This window comes from Leucoraja erinacea, chromosome 11 (assembly GCF_028641065.1).
Source record: "Leucoraja erinacea ecotype New England chromosome 11, Leri_hhj_1, whole genome shotgun sequence".
Classification (NCBI taxonomy): Eukaryota; Metazoa; Chordata; class Chondrichthyes; order Rajiformes; family Rajidae; genus Leucoraja; species Leucoraja erinaceus.
This window is the reverse complement of record NC_073387.1, coordinates 31,741,258-31,757,108: the sequence shown is the minus strand read 5'-3', so window position 1 is coordinate 31,757,108 and position 15,851 is coordinate 31,741,258. Positions and strand designations below refer to the sequence as shown.

The following is a 15,851-nucleotide window of genomic DNA, read 5'->3' as shown; positions in this document are numbered from 1 at the left end:
ATTCAGTAATACTTGGGGGTGAGTCTATGTAATTGGGTATGTTAATAGTAAGATTAAACGAGAACTTACCAGTTTGAAGTTTGATCTGTATTTTATGAGGAGTTACGATGAGGGATTACGTGAAGAACCTGCTGAGTGCGCATGCGCGGCATACTTCCAAGCAGCGGTGTGGAATCACAGATAGACACAGTTATTTGAAGTAAACATAGTAAAGAAAAGGAGAAATCAGTTATTAGTTTGATCCATACAATGAGGGTGGGAGCAGAGGGCACGTAATCCCTCATCGTAACTCCTCATAAAATACAGATCAAACTTCAAACTGGTAAGTTCTCGTTTAATCTTACTATTTTACTTCGGAGTCACGTGAGTGACTACGTGAAGACTTCAAAGCTCTGTGATTTAAAACCGTGTAACAGTTTTATTTCACTCACTGCCGAAGTTCTTGAGGGAGGAAGTGTTATCGTAATCAACCTATGAATCTGTTTTTCGAGAAACAAAAAAGGTATTTATTAACAATAACAAAATAAATTGCTACCCCGGGCTTAAATCAAATATTTGCAGCTTGTAATATTTTCTCTGCAAATAAATCAGGTTTCGTCAACGGCTTGTTATAAAAAGTTCTGAATGTCGATTCCCTCAACCATCCTGCTGTATTCAGAATATGGTCAACCGGTACGTCCATTCTCTCGGCCGTTGATGTAGATGCTGCCCTAGTGGAATGAGATTTAAATGTATTAGTATCTATTCCGGCAGCCTTCAGTACCTGTTTGAACCATCTTGAAATGGTTTGGCTCGATACCCGGCCATGAGGTTTCTTGTGGCTGACCCATAAGGCTTTTTCACTCCCTCTGATATTGTGGGTTGTGTCTATGTAATGTTGTAGATGGGTCACGACACACAACCGTGGCTCTGGTGGGTAGGCCTGGAATACCACTACTGGATTAGCTGTTCCTGGCCTGCTTTGTTTCACCAGACACTGTATGATGAATGTGATCTGATGTGGGGTGGTCACCATGTTGTCCAGCCTCAACTTGTGTAGTGACTGGATCCTCTGAGCGGATACATGTGCCATCAACATGAGTGTCTTTAGTGTAGCTTGCTCGAGGCTGAGGGATCTGGCTGGTGGCCATTCCCTGAGGTATGTCAGGACCACACTGATATCCCAAATATGGGTATACCTGGGCTTAGGGGGCTTGATATTGTAAATGCCCTTTATCAGTTTTACCACCAGTGGATGGGATCCCATCGCCTGTTGTCCTGGCGCTGGTTTGAGATAAGCAGACAGAGCACTCCGGGCTGTGTTGATGGCACTGTAGCTGATCCCTTCATTGTGGTGTAGATAGGCCAGGAACTCCAGTACATTGGTGGCTGTGGCTGTTTCGTACGTTGTCCCTGTTTCCTGGCAGTACTTCTCCCATTTTTTGATGCTGGTTAAGTACTGCCACTTGGTGGATGTTCGAAGGGATGCTGACATGGTGGTGATGGTTTGTTGTGACAATCCCAGTTCCAGGTAAGGTCTGTTCAAAACCTGCAACCCAGGAGTTAATTTTCTCATGGCATGGGTGGCTTATGCCTGATACTGGGTGAGTTAATAATCCTGGATCATTGGGAAAAACCATTGGTGATTCAACCACCATGTCATGCAGAACTGGGAACCATGGTTGTGTAGGCCAGTCGGGCACCATCAAAATACCAGAAGCAGAGTCCATCTGTATTTTGCAAAGTACCCGACTGATGAGGCAGAAGGGAGGGAAAGCATAGAAGAAGAAATTTCCCCAATCCAGCGTGAAGGCATCTACCGCTGCTGCCTCTGGGTCTGGTTCCCAAGCGACATACATTGGTACCTGGTGATTTAGCCTTGATGCAAATAAATCGATATCTGGCGTTCCATATTGCTTAATAACTTTAGCAAATACTTTAGGGTTTAACATCCATTCGATGTTGTCATTGAATTTGCGTGACCTGGTGTCTGCCACTGTGTTTAGCTTACCTGGTAGGTAAGTAGCTGATAGCCAAATATGTCTTTCGACACACCATTGCCATATCATGTTGACCAATTTGTCGCATGATAATGATTTTATGCCGCCCATATGGTTAATATAAGCCACCACCGTAGTATTATCAATTTGTAACCGAACATGCAAGTGCTGCATATTAGATACATATGCTTTTAAACCATAAAAGGTGCCCAACATCTCTAGATAGTTAATGCCCAGTGTAAGTAGTAATGATGACTCTAAGTTAGTCCATCTACCACCTGTGCTGGATATGGAGTTAGTCGCTCCCCAGCCTTGAGCACTGTCATCTGTTTGAATAACTAAAGTAGGGTTAGTGATGATGATAGGGCTGAAACTATGCCAAACGTTTCTGCCTACCACTGTAGCTCTGATATTGCTTCAGTGGGTAATTTCATGACATGATCACAGTGACCTGTGTGTCGTTTTAGTGCCTGTACCTTTGCTCTTTGTAAATTTTGATAGTGCAAAGGTCCGAATTGTGTAGCCGGAAATGCTGCTACCATTTTCCCAATTACTCTTGCTACTTGTCGAATAGTTGGTAGCTCATTGACCATTAAATTGTTGCATGATTGTGCCAATTCAACCATTTTTGCCTTTGGCAAGGTAACAGTCATATGGACTGAGTTAATTGTGAAGCCCAGGTAGTCCATGATAGTGGATGGCTTCAACTTAGATTTATCTGGATGTAGGACAAACCCCAGAGTTTCGAGGAGCTGTTTTGTAGCTGATACTGCTGCCACAGCCAATTTCATCATTTTTCCTACTATCAGAATATCATCCAGATATGCCATGACAATATGTCTTTGTTTTCTTAGTATTGCCATGGCTGGTTTCAATATTTTGGTGAATAATCTTGGGGCTGAAGTTAGCCCATTGGGCAATGCTTTGTACTGCCATAGCTGCCCCATCCAGATAAATTTTAGGTATCTGCGATGATCCTTGTGTATGGGTACTAGATAGTAAGCATCTTTAAGATCAATGCTTGCCATGAAGTATCCTTTGGAATCAGTTGTTTGGCAGTAACAAATGTCTCCATTTTGAAATGTATATACTTTAAAAACTTATTTAGTGATGTTAAGTCAATGATGATGCGACATCCACCATCTTTTTTGGTTTTAGTGAATATATTCGATACAAATTCCAAAGGTTCATGTTTGGTCTTTTCGATAACCCCCTTTGTGATAAGTCTCACCAGTTCAGCTTGTCCCTCACGTTTCCCTTTGACAGAGGGAGAAAATACCCTTTGGGGCCAATGTTGAACTGGCGGCGATTTTTCTGACATGAATTGTATTTTATATCCACTAATGCTGTTGAATATATATTTGTCACTGTGCCAGTACCCCATGCTTCTTTGAACAAGTGTAATCTCCCCCCTGTTAGTAAAGAACCCTTACTCTCTATATGTTGGCAGGAACCAGACCCACCTACCTCCATGGTTATTGGCGTTTCTTCTGTTTTGCCATGGGGTCCGCTCTGGGCCCTGATCTAAAAAAGATCTTTGGGGATAAAATGCGGTCCCCGAGCTTTCACCAGTTCCATATTGAGGACGTCGACTGGTGGATGCTGTGGGGTGCTGCCGCTTGGGTATTGTAGGTCTTGGTTTGCTCGTTTCGGGGCCTGCCCTCATGAGGCTGAAAGTTTTCGATGCCTCTTCCATGTCCCTCAGCTTTTTGGTGAGGTCCTTCCCAAATAACAGAGCATCCGTCTCTGCAGCTGGGGCTTTGCACATCCCAGCAACTTTGGGATTGAGGGCAGGTCTTATGATTTCCCGCCGGAAGTTGTTAATTTCAAACTGAATGTTGCACATTAATGCCAGTACATCCTGCTGGCAGGTATCCATCTCCGTGCTGTCCACAGAACGAGCAAAGGCTGTGATGGCCGACGTCAGGAGCCTTAGGATCCACTGTAGCTTGAGTTCATGGTTACAAATGTGTGACCCCACGTGCCCCCAGATTTGGCTGTTCACAGTCAGCACTCTGAGGGCCTCACAGTTCTCTGGTGCTGTGTAAAGCTCTAGCACCTCAGCAAGCACCTTCTCCTGCAAGGGCTTATTGGAAAGATGATTTATGCTGGCCGCCAATTTCGGTTCCAGTGGTCTTCCAGCACGTGGGGTTGCTACATAGCAGTCCACCACACCCAGCAGCTCTTCCTGCTCCTGCACCCCTTGTATACTCCCGATCTCGTCCGCCAGCCCCTGTTCCAGACCAGCCCAGCCCTGGTCACCAATGCTAGCCTCCAGTGATGAGGGAGCAGAGGGCTGTGCACAAGACACTGTGCCTGACCTCCCTCCGCGAGAGCGCTCTTTCTGCGCATCCCGCTGGAGCATCTGCTTCAAGAGCCATTGAATGTGGCTCAGGCGGCTGTCTCTCCTCCGTTTAGGTGGAGACATGTCCCCGTCCGACGAATGGGAAACCACCGGCCGGTTGGTTTTGCTGGTGGATTTTTTTCCCAGTCCGCTGTTCAGGCATTAGTGGGACTGGGCTTGGCTCAGTGTCGGGGATGCTGGAGCGCTTTATAAGCGGTCCTGCCGCCTGTTGCTGCCCTCCTGAGATTGAACGCTCCTCTGGTGGAGTTGAGCGGGGGGCAGTTCTCTTCGAGAGCTTTTTCTTAAGTGCACTCATTTCTGTAAGCAGAAAACACACACACAACTCTCCTTCTCCGTTAGACTCCTTTCCACACCTCAGTGTACTTACCTAACGGTCCGTTTTTTAAACTGCAGCGGGAGAGCCTAACTCCAGCTGCCGCTGCTTGTTGCACTGCTGGCGTAATGCCGCGCATGCGCACTCAGCGGGTTCTTCACGTAATCACTCACGTGACTCCGAAGTAAAATTAAATAATATGTGCCTGAGTCAATGGAATCAAATGAATGAATTGAATAATTAATGGATGGGAAATTAAATCAAACAAATTATTAAAATAAACTGCAGTCAGCACAGTGTGGTCTGCATTAACAGTGAATACATTACCAGTAAAGCGCCAGAGGCGCCCCAAGTGTGCTCGAAATGTGGTTGTCGTGGCAGCCTACATCTAAGAATGAAGCACATTCCCTGGAAAATAAGATTGAGGACGTAAGAGCAAGATTGCTTCACGAAAGGGACAGGAGGTGATGCTGCTTACTGTGGTGCTCACTGACACAACCCTTAACCCTTCAACCCAAAGGTGATCCGTTTGGAGACCAGTATCTTTTGTGACTCAACCTCAGGCAGGAGTTGAAAGGATAAGTTCATAGACAGTGGTAGTCACAAGAAAATTAATGAGCAATTGTTGACGAATTACGTTTTGGGTAACGTAGTGAAAGTATTTGACTTTTGTTGGGGGAGGTGGAGATGGCACCTTTATATTTTGGAAGTTTTTCTTTCTGTCGTCTGCATCCTGTTGTACAAGAACAGAGAATGGGAAGTAACATATAAAGTGTATGATTTCAGTGAGTTCTTAACCTTTAATGAAACCCATTTCTGGGACTACTGATTCATGCATTCAGAAATGGGGAGCCTGAACAGTTTTTCTTGGTTTAGTAAATAGCTCATCTGTAACTGCCTTTGGGATTTTCTAGATACACTGTTGCAGTCCATGAGAATAGTTCATAATTATTAAATAATTATTAAAGGGTGACAGTCTTAAAGCAGCAATTATTGTTCACAACTATACATATGGTGTAATTCTTGTCAGGTTGGCTCATTAATGATTTCTGCATTTTCCCTCGTGTTGGCAGCCTGTTATATTTTTCTGCCAAACTGGTACTGCATTCATTCTCCAGGACCTGCAGCCCCTAACATTTTTTATGGGAGCCTGCACAAATCACATTAGAGGAAAGAGAACCTGGGTGTTCATCCTGACCGATCTAGGCTCCTAATGTGACCTTCAATTTGTCATTGGTCTATGACCAATTGAGTAGCTACATGTCTCTGGTTCCATCGATGTTCAGTTGCAGAAACAGGTTTGTAACTTGTCGTCAGCCAGAGAAGCCAAGTGCAGATTTTTTGTATTTAGAAGCCAACCAGACACCTGCAAGTCTGCCAAAAACTAAGCTGTCAGTCTGGGGACCAGTCAGACAAATACATCATGTTAGTTGCCAACTAAACAAGCAATGATATGCAGGATTTATTGCTGTTGGTAATGAACCAGCTCCTCATGGATAGAATTGAATTCCTTAGGGTAAAGGAAATGCTTTCACTTTATGGATGGGTCACCTATTTAGATGCTTAATGCTTCCTGTACTTTATATAAATCCAGTCACATCTTCAAATTATATGACCCAATCATGCTGCTACTATGCTGACATTACCCACAGACTCCAAGATTGACAACTGAATAAACTCAACTATTGCCTAAAAAGAAAAAGGACATTTCTCAATATACTAATAGATTCATAGAGTGTCATAGAGTGACACAATGTGGAAACATGCCCTTCGGCCCAACATGCCCACACCGGCCAACATGTCCCAGCTACACCAGTCCCATTTGCCAACATTTGGCCCATAACCCTCCAAACCTGTCATATCCATGTATCTGTCTAACTTTTTTTAATGTTGAGATAGTCCCTGCATGGTTATATGGTTAACATAAATAAACAAAAGATTTTACTCACTGAAACTCATATCCATCAGAACTTGTGACTTCTTAATTGCACTGTTTGTATGACCATCCTGAAGAACGATCTCGGCCCAAAACTTCATCCATTCTTTCTCTCCAGAGATGCTGCCTGTCCCGCTGAGGTACACTCGCTTTTTGTGTCTATCTTCAATTTAAATCAGCATCTGCATCCTTCCTACACAAGTTTGTATGTTGTCCGTTTAGTGGTTATCCCATGCATCAGCATTCCAAAGGTTGCCTGTTTATGTTCCTTCACTGCATGTAGCAACATTAAATTAAATAGATAATGTAATATACCATCAGAACAAACTATGTTTTATTATTATTAAAACTCAACTGGTTCACTATCATATACTTATTAAAAGACTGATCTTGTACGTGTGTATATGTGTGTGTGTGTATATGTGGTTGGCTTTACATATTCACAAAAACACTACGTGGTAACGATTACATTTTTACACATTCCGATTGACATTTTTCCGGTCGAGGCCGGGATCACCTTATCTGAACATTTCATGCTTTATTTCTCGACTTATTCTCGACTCATTACTGATTAAAAGTAAAAAAAATTCAAAAGATTTTCAAATTAAAACCTCCAGCTTCAAATGATGGCGTCACAATGGCTCAGCTAGCAGAGACCAGCCTCAATGATGATTTCATCCTATATTTGACAAGTTATTCATGATTAAAGCTTTAAAAATGTCAACTTTCACAAGGTTTTTACATGTTCTGATATTCGCTGAACATTTTAAGCTTTATTTCTCGACGTTGATTAAAGTTTAAAAAAAATAAAAATACCTTGAATTTCAAACCGACCAGCTTCAACTGATGACATCACAATGGCTCAACTAGCAAGGGGAGGGCGAATTGCTATTGCAACATGCAGGGCAAGTGCAATTGGACTTTTTTTTAAAGATCACTGCTGAGGAAAGCAAGGGGAGTGCTGGAATCTTACGTTCGGGAACGGCTTGAGTTGGAGGACCATGCCTCCCGTGGGGCCTATGGGTAGGGAATGGGTGCATTAGGAGAGCAGACCCAACAGGTCTGCACTTGGTCTAGTATTTTATAAAGATGAGAATCTACCTCTTGATATAACAATCAATATTTGACATTTGTTGCCTGACTTTTGACAGTGGCAACTACACCCATGTTACTGCCAAGCACCATCATTACTCAATGAAACTGATAGCATCTTTAGGTTTTTCACATGCATTGTTAAGACTAGAAATATTGAAGTAATCAGTAGTTCAGCATGCCCCCACAGGTTTTACCTTTTGTGGCTTTCTTTCCCAGAATCAAGGATTCTCTTTGACTGATCTTACAGTAAATTATAAAACCAGCTTGTTACCAATATACTGAAAAAGCTGAGTTGATATGTCAATGAGTTTTAATGGTGCACTGGGCCACAATTGGGGATGACAAATAGCCTGGCTGTGATATCATTATATGAACATTTAATAATAAATACAATTATGATATAAATAACTGAAAACTTATTTATGGCATTTCATTTTCTACCTTATTAAACAAATTGTTTCCAAACTTTTCTTGGCACTGTATAATGTTCAAAAGAGTAAAATGGTTGTATCTTGTGTGCTGGTATATGGCGGCAAGTGATTTACCAAGTAGCGCAACTGTCTCACAACTCCAGCAATCCCTAGTTGGTCCTGACCTCTGGTGCTGCCTGTGCTCCCCATGACCTTGTTAGTTTCCTCCTGGTAAACAGGTTATCTCCCACAACCCAAGTATGTTCTGGATGGAAGATTAATTGGTCACTGCAAAATACTCCTGGTGTAGTTGGGTGGGCAGGATAATTTGGGTGTAGTCGATGGGCATGTAGGAGAGTAAATTGCAGGGAAGTACGTGGGGGGATGGGATCGCTCTGAAATCTGGCATAAACTCAATGGACTAAATGCCTTCCCTCAATTTCATAAGAAAATATCACAATGTAACCTGTGTAATTATCAACTGAGAAAACTTGTTGATATTACAACTGCAATGGATACTTGGTAGTGTCAAGAATCTACATGGGGAAGTTCTCCTCATAATTATCATAAGTTGCTGTAATGAGTTTTCTTCAAGACCTTAGTATGTGCTGTTGCTTTGCCACTGGTTTAATTTTAAGCCCATATGGTTGATTGTTAATGTACCAGCATTGAGCAATAGTATTATTTTTCCAGGTTTATTTATATATCTAGAATAAAATTAGAAGTGTATCAATCCTACATCACAAAAAATGGAACACATTGAGAGTTATCAATTTGATAAGTTTATTTTTATTTTGATCATTTCAAATTTCTTCAGAGAAATTTATCTTCATTGGCTTCAGTCCACTGTATCAAGATCTACCGATAATTTAGTCATGTGGGCATTCTCCACATGTGAGCCCAGACAGTGACATTTGGCAAGTAATCGAGGATGGGTTTGCCAACCCAATCCTGTCTTCATTTGAGAATCACACCTGTGTGCTTTCCAGGAGAGGTCACAGGAGATCAATCAGGGGTGGGAATCTTGGATGCTTATATAATCTGTGCTCTGGAGCCTCTGACAGCAAAACAACATCTCTTCTGTCACTTTTACCAGTGTTCAACTAACTCACTACAGAGTGGGATTCCCACTGGGATATTCTGCTGTGGCTCAATTACACGTTGGTTTTAGCATCTGATCTAGAAAGCTGTGTTGAAATTAGAGAAGGATCATCAGTCTGACTGGCCACATCTAATAATTGATTTGAAACAGAATAGCAATAGTTTAATTGACAAATGCTTCTTTGTGCATCTCTGTAGCTCTTTTCGAGAATGTGTAACTCCAGCCAACAATACTTAGGGCCATGAAACTGCTAATTAGTGGATCAGATCAAGTTTGGTGGTTTTGGGTTAGCCGATATTTCAGATGTTATTCCTATCAAAACACCGACACCTTTACTTTGGGTTTTTTTAAATGTTGCTTTCAAGTGAATCCTGTAAATAGAAAAACTTAGTAAGTAAGGTGCTAGATGTAAGAATATTGGGGCTTTATTGGTATGTGCAAATAGCAATGTTATCAAATTACAAAGTACTGTAACATCATCACCTGCTTATAATGCAACAACACATGCAGTTTGAACCCATGTTTCAGGTTTCTGTGATTTATCACTGTAATTATCTGATTTAATTGGTGAGCATGCAAAATAAAGCTTTTCTCTGTACATGTGACAATAATAAACCTAACCCCCTAATCTCCAAGGTCCATCTCAGGATAAATTACGTTGGGGAAATTTTGTACAAAAATGAAAGTAATTGTTTCACAATTCCAGTTTAACTAACTTCAAATTCTTTGGCTATCAAAGTGGGACTTGAACTCATAGTCCTGTAAGTTTGGCCCAAAACTACAATATGCTGCAGATAATTGTGGATATGGCTCAGTCCATCAGACAGATGAAACTCCTCATCATCGACTCCATCTATGCTTAATGCTGTCTCGGGAAAGGAGGCAGCGTAATCAAAGACTTTCTCAACCCAGTCATTCCCTCTACTCCCCTCTCCCTTTGGGCAGAATATACAAAAGCTTGAAAGCATAAGATTTTGAAACAGTTTCTTCCCCTTTGGTACCAGGCCACTGAACAGTCCTCCCATAAGCTTGCTCTTCCAGCCTACCTCAATGCAGACCGTGAACATTTTCACAGTAATTGTAACACTCTAATGCTGTAACACTTGTATTTATTTTGTATGTATGTATTGTACTTATATATAACTGTTTTTTTTCTTCTTTTTGCATTGCCTATTGTACCTGTGTGTAGCTTGATTGTAGGTAGGCGGCGCGACTCTGGTCAGCAGCGGCCTCTGCAGCCCGTCCGCGTTTTTATTATTTTTTGTCTATGTTTCTATGTATTTTTTTGTTATTTTATGTGGGGTGTGTGTGTGTGGGGGGGGGGGGGGGGGGGGGTGGGAGGGAGGGGCAACTTTTATATCTCTCCCTGCACGGGAGACCCGACCGGTTTTCTTGTCGGTCTCCGTTGAAGACAGGGGACTCTGGTGCCGACGACTCACCGTCACCGTCGTGGAGCTGGCCGAGTCCGGAGCGGGTGGAGCGGTGGAGGAGCGCTGCTGCTGCTGCTGCTGCTGCTGCTGCTGCGGCCCGACCTCCGGAGATTAGGAGGCTGCTACTGCGGGTCTGCGGACGTCGGCACCGGGAGCCCGCGGATCCCTGGAGGGAGACCGCCTTTCTGGGCCCCTGCAACGGCGACTTCTCCCGCCCGAGTGGCGGGGTCGAAGAGCTCCTGGAGCGGGGCCTAACATCACCGCCCCGCGCGGCTTGGAATGGCCGCGGGACTCTGCGAGCGCACGCCGGGGGCTCTAACACCAAGACCCGGTGTGCGACCTCGCATCACCCGGCGTGGCTTTAATGGCCGCGGGACAATCGCCACCGCCAGCCGGGGGCTTTGACTTTGACTCTGACATCGGGGGGGGGGAGAGTGCAGTGGAGAGATAAGTTTTTTTTGGCCTTCCATCACAGCAATGTGATGGATGTTTATGTAAAATGTAAATTATGTTGTGTCTGGGGTCTATTTGTTTGTAATGTATGGCTGCAGAAACGGCATTTCGTTTGGACCTCAAGGGGTCCAAATGACAATTAAATTGACTATTGACTATTGACTATTGATGTATATTATCATTTGGCCTGACTGGGTACCATGCAAATAAAGCTTTTCATTGTATCACAATACAGGTGACAATAATAAAGTAATACATACACAGGACCAGTATTAATATCACCAGGCACCGTTAATCTCAACTTCAGACTGACACTAGTTCATGATAGAATGTATACCTTTTCCTATAGATTATTCTAGAAAGCTGAAAATTCCAGCCTGACCTGTCGATGACATTCAGGCGTAATTGCTGGATATTTTAACGGATCACAGATGATGGGTTCACAAGCAACACCTCCTGGAAATACCTTCACCACTCCCTAAAATTAACATTGATCACCCATTAATTAGGTGAACACACACACCTTTGGATAGCCAATGGAATATAATTAACCCTCTCCTCCCTACCCACACCAGCATGAGAAGGCAGCTTGGTCATTGCATTGTTTGGAGTGTTTATTCACTTGATACTAAGATGTTCCCTGCTAGAGGTCAACTAATTGACACGACTTGCTTCCAATAAGGTGCAGAAAACTCCAGCAGGGCTGCTTATATCTTAGTTTAGCTTTTTTAGTTGAGAGACACAGAATGATCACAGGCCCTTCAGCTCACCGAGTCCGCAGCAACGAGCGATCCCCATACAATAGTTCTATCTTACACACTAGTGACAATTTACAGAAGCTAATTAACCTAAAAACCTGCATGTCTTTGGAATGTGGGAGGAAACATACACACCCAAAAAAAACAACCTGGTTACAGGGAGAATGTACAAACTCCGTACAGACAGGATCTGTAGTCAGGGTCAAAGCCAGGTTTCTGTGCTGTAAGGCAGCAACTCCGCCACTGTGCCATTGTGCGGCCCCAGCACTATGTCTCATCTGAATAGCAATTCAATGGTGTTATTGTCCCATATGAATTGGATTCATAATTCCAATTCTTGAGAGGCTGGATAAAGCTAGGAAAGGCTCTTGCTTCACAAGAAACATAAACATTTCTCTAAAACCATTTAGTTTCTCGCAGGTTACCCTTAAAGATCTACAACTGTGAGCTTTCTCCAAGTTATCTTGAAACCAAAGTGACAAATTGGGACGGGCCAAATCAAAGGATTTCAGTCTCATTAACATCTATAGATATGTATTCACCTCCTGGAATTAGATTGGTTGCAGACACTTTATTCCAGCTTGGTGAAACTTGGAAGAATGTGGGCCAGAACTAACTACTCCAACACAATCCATTTCTCCTGATTTAGCACCTCCCTTCTCTTCCCAACTTGGTCATGAGCCCGCCCACTCTTGGTTCTTAAAATTCCATTCTATATCCGCACATGGGGGTGCCTGAAAGATAAAACAGAACCCAAAATCTTTAGTAAAGTTTACTCAGTCACAAAATACAGTTTGCAAGGAGTAAAATATCTTTAATGCAAAGGACAGAATAAGAAAATATAATTAGTTCAATACCGCTCAGTGTACTTAAAGAAAAAATGGAGATTAGCTGAGCATTCTTCTGGACAGTTTTTATTGTGCAAGTGTTTCAGAGTGTTATTTGTGTGCTTTATGACTGTCACAGCTGGAATTTTGTTTGCTTAGCAATTGGCAGCTCTGTCCTTTGCAGAATCATATTAATCCTTCCAAACATATTAAACATTTTCAATTAAATCGACTAAATGTCTGACTACACATTTGACTATTCTTTGAAATTATGTGCCATTGTCTTTTAATGTGAACTTTTATTTTGTGAATTAATTTACTAACTAAAAAGAAATTGCAGATGTGACTGCAGTTAATATAACATGATCTTTCTTTGTCAAAAAATACAGGCTTAATTATATTATACAGCAATGCAGAAAATTGAAGCAGGCAGCACGTGTCCATCAACCAGAGTTAAACATATAACTTGCAGATTCTATGTTAAGGAGCTCATTGCATTCAATTATCATATGTCAGGTAAAGTTTTTACAAATAATTATACAAATGTTTACAAAAATCCAAATTCTGGTATGTGAAAAGGTTTTATTCTTGCTGATAGACAAAAATGTTGGAAGTACTCAGCAGATGAGGCAGCATCTATGGAGAGAAGGATAAGGAAGTGTTTCGGGTCGAGACCCTTCTTCAGTCTGAAGAAGGTCTCGACCCGAAATGTTGCCTATTCTTTCTCTCCATAGATGCTGCCTCATCCGCTGATGTCCTCCGGTATTTTTGTCTACCTTCGATTTTTCCAGCATCTGCAGTTCTTTCTTAAACATTATTCTTGCTGATGGTAACTTTACATGCCTAGTGTCATAGAGTCAACAGCACAGAAACAGACCCTTTGGCCCCACTCAAGGTGCTCACCTATGCTAGTCCCATTCGAAACCTTTCCAATCCATATATTTGTCCAAATGTCTTTTAAATGCTATTATAACACCTACCTCACCCATACATGAACCAGACTCTGTGAAAAGGTTTCCTCTCAGATTCCTATTAAATCTTTCCCTCTCTTACAAGTCAAGTGCAGGGAGGTGGGATTAATATGGAATGGTACCTACAGGTCACTGTGTTCATGATGGGCCAAATGGGCAGTTTCAATGCTGTAAGACTTTACGGCTCTAATTTCATTAATAAGTACTTGTTAATAAGGTATAACATGAATCTGAGAAAACCACCATTAACCAAATTTTACATTTGATGACATTTCATACCCTCAGAGTTGTAACTCTACGGAACAAATACATTTCCTTCCACAGGTGCTATCTGGCCTGCTGAGCTCCTCCCGCACTTTTTTATTGGGTCATGACTCGAGTACAAAATTCTGTTGTGTCCAGATATATGTTCATGCCTTGTATCTGTCAATGCTATGTCCTAGTCAGAATGGATTGTTCACTGGGCAAAGAGATATCTTCAGCTTTGCTAAGTCAAGTGTGTTATTGGACTCCGATGTTTTAAATTTTACACAAGACTATAAAGGACAATTTTGGAGATCATAGGCTATTGCCTACTCATCTTACCCTGAGAATAGCCCTAGTTTTAAGGTCTGCCAAGAATAGTTATTCAATTCCTAATTTTGGGATACAAACTGAAACAAAATTTGGGCTTACTTCATCTGGTGAACTGACCACAGCTTTTAATTGATCATTCATTCACTTTGGTTAGACATTTGGTTTATGCTCAAAGAGTAGATAAAGCATTCTAACAATTGCTTGGGGTTTTGAACAAACTGCAGCTTCAATGATATATAATTTCAGAGTATAATCTTCTTTTAAGAGCAAGGGTTCTCATATGGGAATAATTATTATAGTTTGAGTTTCATTTTCTTTTCTATGCAGCACAATCCTTACACAGAAACAATTTTAATCCACAATCTATGAAAATAGGAACTGAATGTGTCCGTTTTGCTTCATCCTTTTGTTATTCCCTAAAGATTAAGATGATAAATTTATATTTGGTTCTTAGCCTTCACGGTTCAGATTTACTGGCTGGTGATTTACTTCAACTAATTTCAACAAGCAAGCAAACTGAGAGCCAGGATTATCGCACCAATTAGGAACAGCAAACAAAGAGGGTAATAGGAGAATCTAGTTATTTTTGCTGAATTGTCACTGACATGGGTCTGAATCTTGATTGTCAGCCATATTTAAACATTTCTTTAATCCACTGGAAATAATGCACAACTATTTTCAGCCTTTTACTATGGGAAACAAAAGTCAGAGATAATGAAGATCCTACTGTGGTAATGAAGAGGAAAAGAGGATAGGGGTTTGCTGGAACACATCAAAGTGGGCATTATGATGTTTTTTGCATTTGGTTGACCCTGAGATGCTTCGAATCACAGAGGTCAGCTACAATATTTACCTGCCTCCTCTAGTAACAGGATGCACAGGTGTGTCTGTTGTGAACAGCACATTACAAGCTAGACTTATCAGAGCCCTCAAATACTGATAATATGGACTCCAAAGAGTGCCGATGCTGGAGGTGTCTTTTTATTAATAAAATAAAATTTTATTCCCATAAAATTTGCTGATTTTAGTTTTGTGCCACATTAAATTCGGACAGGCACTATAAATGGCACAGAAATTGATAATGAGGGAGACTTTACTTTTGGTCAGCAGCAACAAACATGTACCATAATAATATCTTCTACAGTTGGTTCTCACCTCTGTCTACTCTGTTCCATTTTAAGTACTGCTGAATATTCTTAATTATATGAGACCGATGATTTTTATTGAGCATAAACCTAATATAATTATTGTGCTAGGTCTTCTTACCAGGGGCATGCTGCCCTACTACTGCCACCTGTGGTCATCCAAAGCAGCAACTTGGTTTGAAGGTAGAGAGCTCACCTCTTGGTTTGAAGCACTCAGGACACCTGTGATATGGCAGCAAGTTAATCAAAGAAACACCCTCAAAATATCTCAAAGCTTTTAACAGCAGGCCAAACCCCATTCCTATCTTTGTCAGTGGTAAAGCTACAAGGAGAAGGAAGGTGGGGGAGAGGGAGAAATGCAATTTCATTGAATAACTGGAAACATTAAAAAAACGATTACAGAATAAGTAAACGCAGTACAAGCTCGATATAAAGTAGGTTTAGTTTAGAGATATATCACGGAAACAGGCTCTCCGGCCCATCGATTCTGC

At 41.8% G+C, this 15,851-nt stretch overlaps 1 long non-coding RNA gene across 2 annotated transcripts in view; it reads left to right on the top strand.

The window, feature by feature from the left end:
* The window catches only part of LOC129701652 (uncharacterized), a 62,217-nt gene that overhangs the window by 38,268 nt on the left and 8,098 nt on the right, over positions 1-15,851 (top strand). For both annotated transcript variants that reach the window (XR_008724238.1, XR_008724237.1), the window contains exon 2: positions 13,058-13,184. This is a non-coding gene — a long non-coding RNA (uncharacterized LOC129701652). The remainder of the gene's footprint in view (positions 1-13,057; positions 13,185-15,851) is intronic.